Raw genomic sequence first — 13,296 nt, forward strand, 5'->3', positions numbered from 1 at the left:
CAAAGCTACATAGTCATGGTCAAGTCAAATCAAAGTAGTAGACACATTCACAATACCAATCCCCATGGACCAAGGTGCCCCACCTCTTCCTTTTGACTATATGTTAAACCTATTTCTTTGTGAATTAAGCTTGCCCCCTGGAAAGCTTATGCCTAAAGCGCTTGTGGTTTCGTCAGAGAAGGAGCTCCTCCAGGAACTGAGTTCCATCCTGAAGGAGTTTGTTGATTTGAAAAAAAAAACTATTAAAAATGAATCAACTCCCCTATTGTTCAAGAGAATAATATTCACACCCTCTTCAGAACTTACAAGTGAGACATTGTGAATATTATTTGCCTGTGAAAAATTCAAGTTGCCTTGAAATCAAGGTTGTTTTCAAAATATTCAAAAACTGTTTTTTTGGAAATCAGGGTTAAAATTCATGAGTTGCCTTGAAATCAAGGATGCTTTTCAAAATGTGCCAGAATCCCCCTTTTCTAACCACTGATCCAGAACACGAGAGGACAGAGGGGAAAAAGGAGACTTTCTATACAAGGTGAGAGGTATTTATGATCACCCTGTGTGGAAATTCAAGGAACTTTATAACTGTTCCCAAGAAATTTCAATTGATGAAGCCTTTGTGCCATTCAAATTCAAAGGGAAATTCACTCTAAAGGTTAGAATGTCCGATAGGCGCTTTAAGTTTGGCGTGTAATTCTTTCAGCTGTGAGATGCAGAGAATGGCTATTGTAAGAATTTCATCATGTATGTGACTGACAGGGTTGTTATGAAACTGGTAGAAGATTTGCACCACTAAAATCATCTTCTCTATGTGGACAACTTCTACACAAGTCCACTTCTCTTCCTTCTCTTGAAAGCAAGGGGTACCCTAGCAGCTGGAAAAGCAAGACCCATGTAGAGCTACCCTCATGACTAGCTAAACCAGACTGCCCAAAGAAAGTGCAGAGAGGTGGCCTGGCTGTCAGCCAAAGACCAGAAAATGACTATCTTGAGGAATTTTTGTGTGCCACCCTCCACCAGTAGTACCAGCTTGCATAGGACAAGATGACAGAACATCTGATGATGATGATGATGATAATATCACTGATATTGTGCATTGAAGGGTCATGGTCCAAGGTCATTGAGTGTCAAAGAAAGTCTACAGGCCAGACATTGTCTAGGCATGAAATGACTTCATGGGACAAAATCTTGAAAATTGGTGCTAAATCTTTTTTAAAATCAACAAAAGTGATTCACCACATGATGTGTAATGCTTTACAGCTTGGGGGAGACACCATTTTCAATTCATTGTACAAGTCATAATTCTTGAGTTACAGAACAATTTAACTTCAAAATGTAATGCTCATAAGTTGATTTTCACTTCCCAACAATTTTTGGGGTTTTTATCGAAACGTTGTCAAGATTTGAATTTTTTTTGGAACCAAAATCGATCCAATCCATGAAAAGCCGATGAAAATATTGGCAATAGAGTTTGTTCTTACCACAAGGTCTACAATGTTGATCCTGGGGAAGGTCAGTGATCGAATGAAAAGCAAAAACAAGTGTGACAATCTAGCCATTAAAAATTAAAATTAAAGTAAAATATTACATCAGGTGAGGAAATGAGTGAAAAACTCCTTAACCATATGCCTCATGTTTCAAGCATGCAGTCAAGCAGTGTTATTTGCAAGCACAAGGCCGTGAAATTGGATGCAAAGATTATGGATTCTAGAGTCTCTAGGAATCAGATGTGGCAAGAAAAAAAAGAAGGAAATACAAGAGAAAAGAAGAGCACTTATGAGGAAAGCTGAGAAAATATTATTGAAAAGGTCATGGAAGCCAGAAGGGAAAGTCAAGAAGCCAAGAGCGGAAAATGACAGTATGTTTCAATCAGAGATGCCACAAAGAAACGTTGGTGCAAATGAAACCAGCAGAAGATAACTTCAGAAAATGAAGGAAAACTTGACAAACAGAGAAAGATGTTTAGAGAATGAAGTAAGCAATACCATCAAAAACAGAAGATCAAAATGTACAGTTTTAATTGGAAGGCGCACTGATCAAAGTTACTAGACAGGATGGCCAAGACATGTCCCATTGAGCTAGCTAAGACCAGTCTCCCAGATACCGTGGAGAAGAAAGCAGAAATAATGGCAGCTATCTCAGAAAGCCCATGGACAAGGAAAGTGCAGGAGAAATTCAGACTAAAAGTGATTGCACCAAAAGCACTAACAATCTCACCCAAGGCTTTAAAGGTGTCAAAAATGACAAGTCAAACAAAGGAAGAGCTGCACTTGGAGCAGCAAAATCACTTTCTTTTGGTCAAAATTTTAAAAAGAAGTAGAAGCCAGACGATACTTTCAAGGCTCCTCACCTTGGATAGAAGAAGCATCAAGTAAGGAATTGAGAAATGTCAAATAATTTTGGAAGGTGAAGAGCCACACTGGCTTGCAACCAAACTAAAACCAGACAGGATGAGGTCACTGAAGAAACCAAGGAGGTTGTTTATGATTATTGGAAAATGGTGGCAAGTAGACCAACAGGAAACAAGAAAGACTTGATTAGAAAACACATTGGAGTGAAAACGTGGGTTGAACATCCAAAGCACATGCTAGAAAAAACCCAAATGGAAGCCTACGCAGAGTTTGCATCAATGCATCCAGAGATAAAGGTATCTCAGCGGAAATTTGAAAACCTAAAGCCTTATTTCGTTAGGGTGGCATGGAAACAAGATAGACAGACCTGCATGTGTCACGAGCACATTGTACTTCAAATTGTTTTCAAAGACTGCATGAAGTTTAGGAAGAGATTTGTTGATGAAAGCAGAGAAGTTAATCAAGCAGTTACAGAAATGTACACCTCAGTTGGAAATATTATTGAAAAAACACTTTGCCCCAAACCCAAAGATCACAACTATCTTAAATTGAAATGCTTCAAAAGGAAGTGCAAAGACTGTGGAGTTTCCAGCTTGTTTTTGCTACCAGAGGAGAAAGATGCTGGCAACCACAAAGTAAAATGGAAGTGGTACGAATGTGTCAACTAGAAAACTTACCACTGATGGAAGGGACATGAAGAAAATAGCCCCTGTTAGGAACTGCTTGATTATTTCATTCAGCTGTTTGGACGGTTTCCTTATCATTCCATTCTTACAAAATGGCAAAGGGATCAGCTCTATTCTCTTTTTGAAAACCTTCCTCTTGATCAAGCCATATGCATCTCTAACTATTGTAGGGGTTTTGCCTGTCGGTTTTAAGATATATCCAGTCCCAATACTTGTGATGTGTTTACTCTTGAGCTTTTTACTGTGATAACAGGGTTTACTTACCTTGGTAAATTATTCGTCACTGTAAACATCAACTAATACCTCAGTAAATGCTGCAAAAGACAAAGGCCTAGCTTGCACCAGAGAAAAAGTTCAGACAAGTCTATTTTGATAACCCAAATATCTGTCAAAATCCTGCCATCAGTTCACCACACCAAGTGCGACCTACTTGTCTCTTTGCAGACAAAAACTTGTCTACAGAGACAAATCTTCAGAGGTACCTTCATCCTGCCTTAAGGCAGGACTTTACGCACAACAAACATTTTATGCTTTTCTTTTAACCAAATTGTCAATCAATTCATTGAATCTTGAATAAATTGTCGTTTCACTTTTTACTCTTCTCTTTGAATATCCAGTGTTGTCTTGTCATGGCTGGTCATGAATCCTGATTTTTAATTGAATTTTCCATTCTGGGACAACAGCTCTCCCTCATACAAGGACCAAAGTCAATATAGGCCAGGGCAACTGTTCTGGAACTGAAATCATGATGATGACATGCATCCATTTCCCCACAATTTTGTGCCATCGGCAGCAGGAACGGTGGCAGCTTTGGCACCCTTTGGGTTTGTTGAGCCCAGGATTGGTCAACCCTCATTCGTACAACCAAGTTCCAGCAGCACTGCATCTGTTCAATCCCCTTCACCTTCACCGCCAGAGTCAATTGAAGAGGAAACAGCTAGGCCAAAAACTGGCAGAGGTTATGGAAAGTGGAGCGAACAAGAGGAGACGTTATTAGTTCAGCTATGGTGTGATAAACACATGTGACTAGAGACAAGGCATTCCCAGCAATTGTGGGAGGAAATAGCTAAAGAAATATCTAAAACTGGGAATGTGACAAGTGCCCAGTGCCAGAGGAAAAGCAAATATCTCGAGGATCACTATAAAGAGGCAAAGGATCATAATCATAACCAGACAGGAGGTGACAGAAAAACCTCACCATTCTACAAGAAAATAGGTTCTGTTCTGGGGTGAAGAGACATCATGACCTTCAGTTACGTTGAAGAATCCAAGCCAAGCACTTCCCTGCATTCTTCAGATTTGGTAAAAAGCAACACAGAAGAGGACAAAGACAAGACCAATTTGGTGCACAGCTTGAGCAGTCTTTGGCGATGTTTGGCCAGAATAAAAAGAGGGAAAGGAAGAGTAAACAGAGGGATGAGAGAAAGTGCGCCAAAACTTCCAAAGCTCCACGGAAGGAACATGATGATGAAGAATCAGCCCTTTCCCATGAGACCATAGAAACCCTTCAGAGTCAAGGAGAGAAACTAACTGGAGCCCTAGAGGCCATGGTAAAAACCAAATGCAGCAATTGCAGTTAATGAACCAGTTTATGAACACTTTCATGCAGGCAATGCAGTTGAAAGATAAATAATTTAGCTCATGGATTATTACATCAGAGCACTACTTGCAGCTTGCAGTGATGTTATAATTAAAAAACATTTATTTTTGTACCCAAAGAATACATATAGAGAGGACAAGAAGGTAGCGATTAAAATGACTTTAAATTTTATACTTTATTAAAATATTCTTGATACCATTTGGTATTATTAAAATTTTTCATATTAGCACATCATTTTTTAAAAATTTCCTCGTTCAGAAACTAGTGACAATATGTGCAGTGAATTTACTATTTTAATTTTTTGAATTGATCATTATAATAGCAAATGATTTCTTTCAAGTGATTCCATATATAGTGATATTGGTACATTACCATTTTTGTACATGAATCTTCATTGATTAATCAACTTCATTCCTGGCAATACTTTTAATAACATAATAAAACTATGTTATCACATAAACTTAGAAACTGGAACAGTTTTTTTTTTTTTACGCTGTCCTTCAAAACTTTGTATTCACATATTCCAAAGATATTCCTTTAAAAAATCTCTCAGATCTGCACAATCAGCATTTCCATCCCTGATAGGAAAATCGTCATCATTTTCATCATCCCATAAATCTGTAGCATCAATGCAAAAATTGTGAAGAACACAACATGCAATGATTGTCTGATTAGTAAAGGCTATACACCGAATGCAAATATGGCAGACCACTCGGACAGCCCAAAACTAATAGCATGGAAGCAAGGCTAGTCAGTCCTCTGATGCTTTGTTTTGACTACACATCCTTTTGACTTTGTGTTGTTGTGTAATCATTTTGCAATGCCTTCGCTCTGCTGCATACCCAACTGCAATCAGAAAGGTTACACATTGTCATTAGGAGAAAAGGTTTCTTTCTTTCTTTCTTAAAGCGCCTCTGATAAGAAAACAGTGGATGCACACAAGCCGTTGGGAGGAAGGCAAGGCCTTCATAACAGAGCATACAAAAGTCTGTTCACTACATTTTAGGTCAGAAGACCTTAGGAAGTCTATTAACAGACGGATTTATATCAAGGAAGGCAGTGTTCCTTAAAAATTTGACTGGTCAGGACCTTCTCCAAAAAAAAGAAAGGCCCAGACCGAACAGACACCGCTGCCTGCCAAGAAACAACTGCTCACCGAAGACAACTCTTATCGCTCTGATCAGTCTGCCTCTGTAAACAGTGAATTGCAAGAAACCATCGAGATGTCTGCCTGTGAGCCAAGTACAAGCTTCGAAGATGACACATGTAAAACCCCAGATTTAGAAAGACAAATCGCCGAACAAAGCACAAAGATCGGCGAACTGGAAGAGAAATTAAAGCAGGCAGAAAGTGAAATAAACCTTCATCACAAAAACATCGAATTGAACGAGAAATTGGCAGAGTGCAAATGCCAACAGAAGGAAATGTCTTTGCGTTTATTTTGTGTGGATCGTTTCACAACAGAGACGTTTCATAGAGGGAGACACTTCTTTTTACACTGGTCTGTCCAGTTATGCGACTTTTATGGCCATTTTCGAGTAGTTAAATCCTGGAGACAATTGTGCAAACATTCGCCCCCGTGGCAGTGTGACAGATGTCCCTGAATACTTTTATAATTCAGACTCTGAAGATGAGGGAAATGTTCAGGCTGCAAAGAAAGGACGTCGCCAAAAGCTCAAGCCACTAGATAAATTTTTCATTGTGCTTTGTCATCTGAGAAGAGGGTTCTCAGAAAAACATTTGGCTCATCTTTATGGTGTGGCTCAGTCTACTGTGAGTCGAATTTTTGTACCATGGATAAATTACATGTACTTGAAATTTGGCCAGATATGCATTTGGTCATCAAAGAAGGATGTGCAGGCAACCATGCCAGCTGATTTCAAAGAGAAATTCCCTACTACGAGAGTCATCATAGACTGTACGGAGGTGCGCTGTGAGATGCCCAGCAGTTTGCTGCTCAATTCTGAGTTATTCAGCTCCTATAAAAATCATGTAACACTCAAAAGACTAGTGGGCATTGCCCTGAGTGGTGCAATTACCTTCATTAGCCAGCTTTATACTGAAAGTATCTCAGATTGGGAAATTGTTATTCAAAGTGGCTGCTTGTCACAGAAATTTGAGAATGGCAACACTGTTATGGCCAACAAAGGATTTCAAATTGCAGACATTTTGCAACTTGGAGTAAAACTGAATATTCCGCCTTTCCTTGAGGCAAACACTCAAAAATGTCTGCCAAAGACTTTGTACAAACACAACAAATAGACCTTTTTCGCCGCTGATGTCATAAAGCTGTCACGTGGTCTCTTTTGGGTAAACAAGCCCAGGAAGAACAGCACTTTTAGTTTTGGAAGCCATGGTTCATTACTGCTGTGTTTACGATTGTAAAAATAACTCAACTGATAAGGATTTCTCATTTCACGGCTTCCCGAAGGATGAAAAGCTCATAAAGGTAAGAAATATCGCTACAATCAACTGAAATATTTCGGCGAGTTGAACGATACCCTAGTTTGTTTACGGTGTTCACTCAGCTAGCAACATAATTTGTTGTTGTTTTTAAGGTTTGGATTACCCGAATAAAAAGAGATCCGAAGAAAGATTTTAAGGTGACTGAAAGTATGAAAGTTTGTTCTGACCACTTTACCCCGGAGGATTTTATCTCATCTGCAAATCAGAAGAGAAAATTAAAGAAAGGTGCTTGTCCTTCAGTGTTTTCATGGACTTCCCAAGCACAAGAAAGGTCCTTACCTGCAAAGAGATCAAAACTTCAGGAAGAGCAAGAAATTCTAGAAGCTGAGATAACAGCCACAGCATGTGAGGTTCCTCGTTTATTCGCTGACTTCAAAAGCACAACGCTCTTATGGTTGCATGCCCAGCGCCCTCATCATACCCTACATAAACATCATGAATATAACTTTCGGTGAAAAATTTTTACCCTTTTGAACCAATATCCTTTTTACCACCATCCAGGTGGTTGTGAAGTTGTTCTGTGGTGAACCTCGGAAGAGGATGAAGATTTTTGGTCCAATTTAAATCTTTTCTTTCTCCACGTGCGCTAACACCACTCTGAGACGCCATTTTTTTTTTTGTATTGTTTACCCATTGCAGACTACGTGACCTCAACACGAAAAAGGTCTATTGCTGGGTTAAGAATCCATGTGGAGAGAGCAATTAACAAGATAAAGAACTTCCTTATCTGGAAGGGAGAAATACCATTATGTTTATTCTCTGTTGTTAACCAGATGTGGAGTGTGCGTGCCTTTGTGTGCAATACACAAGATCCACTAATTTCGGAAGAGTTTGTATCATTCTAGGGAAGGGGGAAAGGGGCTGCAATATGAAACAGACAGGGATGCTTTTCATACTGTTAATTTAGGGGTCTTAGCTTCAGGTTTTGGGCCTTGCCTAGGACATTCAGGGAAAGATACTATTTTTTACACCTGCCAAGGCCTTCTTTGGATTTGGGTGTTTTTGATCACAGAAGCTTAAGCCACTCCCAGATTGGTCTCCTTCAGGGATTTCATTCAAAATTTTCAATAAGCATTCCATCTGTTTCATATGGGAGTCCTCTCCCACATACTGTATCATTTTCATTAATCTTCTTGCACTTAAGAAGCACATCAAGAACTGGTTAAGTTATTTAAGGCTCCCTTGTTGCCTGTAAAAGAAAATGATTAAAATAATACGACTTTAATATTTCTTTTAAGGTTTTCCAAATGCTCTCCAGGAGTGGACAAGCCTATGTTGCTGTCTTTCCTTGAACGATCCTAAGAAAAGGACCAGGCATTCATGGAGAGGATAGCTGAGGCTGATGGGCAGTACAGAAGAGAATAACAAAAGTTTTCCATGGATGCAGTGGCAATGCTCGGGAACATTCTTAAGGATGTTAGTAAAGGGAAAGAATGAAGACACAAACATCTCTTTTTCCTGTCCTGAATTCTTTACTTTACAGCTGTTGTTGTTGTTCTGTTGTCTTCGTCCCATAATTTTAATTTCAAGTACAGATACTTGAGAGGTGCTTTCTATGAATTGTTTGATTATTGTTTGATACGAATTTTTTGGGTATGCTTCATAAAACTTTTGAAATTATTGAAAATAAAACAAGTGATCAGTAATAACATGAGTTGTTTCGTAAAGTTTGAGTATCTAAGTGGTGTAATTGCCAGCATCTAAAGGTGCATTTTATTATTAATTGTTCTAAGCTTTGCCCATTATTCAAGGAACACTTTTAATCAACGAAAAAAATCTGCATGAAATCAATTGATTTGTAAAGATACTATTAATTAGGAAAAATTACACATGAATTACTTTCAAAACCTTAGCAAAACTTGGGTACATATATCTAATTATATAGACCAACATAAGCCACAGTACAAGTTTCCATGAAGAATAAAGAATAGAGCATTTAAAAAACTTAGTGCTATTACATTGTTAATCGTGAAGACGTCCCACCCTACTTCTGTATTATTAACAAAATTAATTTAGGGATTTTAGCATTTAGGGATTTTAGCTACTTTTCCGTGAGGAATTGACTTAAAAGTCGAATGTGGAAGTACCCAAATACATTGCCAATAGGGACTTCATCTATTCCCTTAAAATGACAGATACTCCATAATATTGTCTTTATCATCAGATGCAGTTGGTGATACATCTCCATTGAAACTTTGATCCATGTCATCATCATCACTATCCACTATGTCTATAGGGCATGGGTCTCTGACATCTATAGAAATGCTGTGAAGGACACAGCATGTCAAATAGTGATGCCCACTCTGCTTGTCTCTTCTTCCAGTGCCTTGAAAAGGCACCTCAAGCACCCTTTCAACATTCCATAGGCCTGCTTGATAACAACTAGGGCTTAACTGAGCACACGATTAAAACACACTTGGCTTTCACTTAATGTACGTATTTGCTTAAAAGGCTTCATTAGCCAAACAGATAAGGAATATGCTGAGTCCCCTACAAGCATAGGTACAATTTCCAAGCCTGAAATTTGTTTCATGGGCCCTTTCAGCTAGTTGCCTTGATCAATTTCTCGGTGCAGTCTGTTTAATGAAGAATACGAGCGACATATATGCTTCCAGGGTAGCCAGCACCTACTTCGAGAAATCAAAATGAAGCATCTGCAACACCTTGAATCACAACATGAAGTAATCAATCCGCTCATCAACAGGCACTGTTTTCAAAGCAATATGAGAGCTGTCAATTGTGCCTACTACTTGGGGAAATGGGGACTTGTTTGTAAACAATCTAGTACTTTGTTGCACCTCTTGCTCAGTTTGTGGAAATTTAATAAATTCTTGAGCACATCCAGCAATGGCCTAGCAAAAATCCTGTTTAATCAACATGGCTGCACACCTTCCAATGCCGAATTATCATTGTGTAGATCTGTATGTGTCACCAGTTTCTAGTTGCCATAATGCTACCACCACTTGCTTGTGCACCAGAATAGATTGCCACAATCTCGTGTCTTTTTCCACCATATGTGGACCAGTCATGCGAACAATATACTCAAATGTACGCCTTGATATTCTGAAGTTTTCCTTCCACCAATCTTCAATGAATGCTCCACGAAGGAGGTTCTTGAACCAGAATTGGTTCCTTGGACATGACCATGCTCGTCTTACATGTCTTCTGTTTCTAATTATTTGAAGTAAAAACATCCATTTGCGCCTCACTTTCTTGAGGTGCTGTAGCAACAGCAACTGCTGTAATCTAGAGGCTTCTATTTGCCGCCAAAGAACTATAAAATAAAAAGCAGTGACTATAAGAGCCACACTTTTCTTTTAGTGGTGAGCATGGTTAGGAATTTGTATTTCCCATCAATTTGATTTGCTTGTGAGTGTTGACAGGCAAACTTAAGGTATTTGATCCAGTAAAAACAAGAAATGGATGTACCATGGTTTAATAACTTAACCTTGGTAAAATAAAACTGTGATATATGCTCAAGTGTAAACATAGCCTTTGATGTAAACAAAGTAATTCTTCCTGCAACAATTCTTTACAGGCATTCAAGTGCTGAGGTGGATGGCATCCAGAGCACAGAAGAGGAATCAGCAGTTTGCAAAGAGCATTTGTTTGTGATCTCTGATGACCTTGCCCAGGATCACGACTCTGTCCTTTACATCCAGAGGCTAGTTTCAAAGCTTTCAGAAGTATCCAGCTGTGCTACCAAGAAAATACATGAATTCACAGGTGGATGTGCAGGACAGTATGTTAGGATTGTTTATTTTATTTTCTTTAGTTCACGCACTTTGTTTTTATTTCTTTCATTCATTTATTTTTTTCGCTAAGCATTATGGTATTATAATAATTATATTATAATAAATTATGGTATTGCGCAAGTTTAAGTTCACGCAGCCTCAGCCAAAGTTCAATTAGAAGTAATAAGTTCATTTAGGAGTAAGAAGTGCTTTAAGTTCGCCATCAAGTTCAAGTTGACTGACGCCTTTCCCTTTAGTATTTTCACTGTGTGGGTCAGATATGTGAGTGTTTTGTTTCCTTTTTATTCTAATGTAGTTACAATTGATTCATTTAGTGATTACACGATCCATTTCTAATTCAAGCCTTTTATTATTATTTCCCTCGTGCATATGTTAATAAGTAGCCCGTTCGAAGCGTTACAAGTTTATAATCTTATCTATTTCAAAGTATCAGTTGTAATGTTTTCAAGCATGTTTTGGTTCGTTAAGTCCTCTCATATTTCATTTTAGTCTTGTTACTTCTCATGCGTGGAGTATGATTATTTCAATGAAGAATTGTTGTTCTGCGAATTGGGTTCCGCCCCCAAATATCTTTAGAGTAGTTTTGCTTCGTGACCCTTTTGTTTTTAGTTTATTTAGCTTTATATTTAGTTGTATTTTGTAATCGTTGTCTTCAGTTTACGAGCATTATCGAACCGTCCTCGTCGACAGAATAAATTCGTTTATCACCGTCTTCAAGTTTGGTTCTTTGGTTCTCCTTAAACTACACCCACCATTCGCCACACGTCCTGTATTCCTCGATAGTCACTGCCGCCACACAGTACAGGAGCCAGCACTGTTATAGTGACCTGTCATGTTCCCTGGCAACTCTTGAATACACAGTCCAGTGAAACTCCTTTGCCACCTCCCATGCAAAGGGAGAACAAGATGCAGCTGGCTCCCATGTCAAACAGAAGGTGACCTCAGCAGTTCTCTCCAGGAAAGTCACACAATCAAATGAAAAAAAACATTGTAACTTTCTCTTCCAAAGGGAAAGCAGTTTTTCTTGGAAATCTCCTTTAAAGGATTAATTGATCGCATATACAAACTAGATGAGAAGGTGGCAGAAATATTCCCAGGAACTGCCCAGTATATTTGTGGACCACTTGTATCAAAACAAAGGAGGGGAAGACCAATTTATCAAGTTCCATTGGATGAACATGAACAAATTCTGGCATTCCTTTAGCTGTTTTTATTCTTTATTATATCATCAAGTTAGCTTGAAATGCGTTCAAATTGACTGAAATGACAATTTCAAGATAGGAACCAATTCCTTCACTTTCTGACTTATTTCTAACAAAAATTGATTCTTAAATAAATTTTCTAATTTTACCCCAATGTTACACCTGTGTTACCCCTTTGCACATCAGAACTGTGGTACTGATCATAAATATTTACTTTCAATTTCTCTCATTTTAATTTCTGTAGCAACAGCATTTGTTTGCCCCACAAGAGAAGAGCCACTGCATGGAAAACCTGTTAATAGACCATTATCATCATCATTAATATTAAAAAAAAATAAAGCTAGCAAAAAATGCGTACGCCAGAAGTTAATTTTAATTTTATAACTACATAATAACATTTATTGTATTGATGTGATTGGAAAATAAAATTATACATTGCAAATTGTTTTGACAGCATCTGTAGGATAAGTCGATCAATCACTGTCAGAGACTGCTGATTTTCCTCAGCTTGTTTGGGATTATATCATCTCAGGCATTTCTCTTGGATATGGCAATAAATGCAATGAAGGCTTCCACCAACATTTCATCTTGTCTTTGAGATTACAAATTTTTTAATTTCTATCAACTTAACTTAGGTGTTCTTGACAGTGTAATATAATCCTGTGCCTACAAAATATCACCAGAGAGACCTGTGTAGAGTAACAAAATTTGTTTAACAAGAAAAGATAAAATGTTTTGTGAGCTGCAGGTAGATATGGAAGGAAGTTATCCTGAGAGCAAAATACCATCATGCTACCTCGGGAGGTTCTTTTACTTTCCTAAAAACCTGGCAGTCAAAGCCATAGTGAATGTCCAACAGAGAGAGAGAGAGAATCCATTCAGATATCAAAATTGTCTTGACAGTTATAAATTGAGGAGAAAGCCTGTAGTTGTGGAGAGGAAGGCAACCTGGTCCAAAAGCTATAGTAGACCTTGCCTCTTAACACACAGATTAAAACCAACCTGTTTCAGATTTTAAGTTAGCTGCTGACACAAATAGAGTTTAGAGGCTATTAGCAGACTGAACACAGCAACTGGTTTTACTCCTGTAATCTTAAATGTATTACCATATATTGTGCCCCATATCAAATCACAAGAAGATTGCCTTGAGCCAGGATACTGCCAGAATACAATCAGAGGCATAAAGTACACAAAGAAGGGATTACCTCCCAAAATTAAACTAAGAATGTTCCATGTTCA

At 38.3% G+C, this 13,296-nt stretch overlaps 2 pseudogenes; both read left to right on the forward strand.

Moving 5' to 3' along the window:
* Positions 1-1,622: 1,622 nt before the first annotated feature.
* LOC136284168 (uncharacterized) lies at positions 1,623-12,059 on the forward strand (annotated as a pseudogene).
* Positions 3,791-4,667, forward strand: LOC131782928 (uncharacterized; annotated as a pseudogene).
* Positions 12,060-13,296: the final 1,237 nt, after the last annotated feature.

Source organism: Pocillopora verrucosa, chromosome 11, assembly GCF_036669915.1.
Source record: "Pocillopora verrucosa isolate sample1 chromosome 11, ASM3666991v2, whole genome shotgun sequence".
Taxonomy (NCBI): Eukaryota; Metazoa; Cnidaria; class Anthozoa; order Scleractinia; family Pocilloporidae; genus Pocillopora; species Pocillopora verrucosa.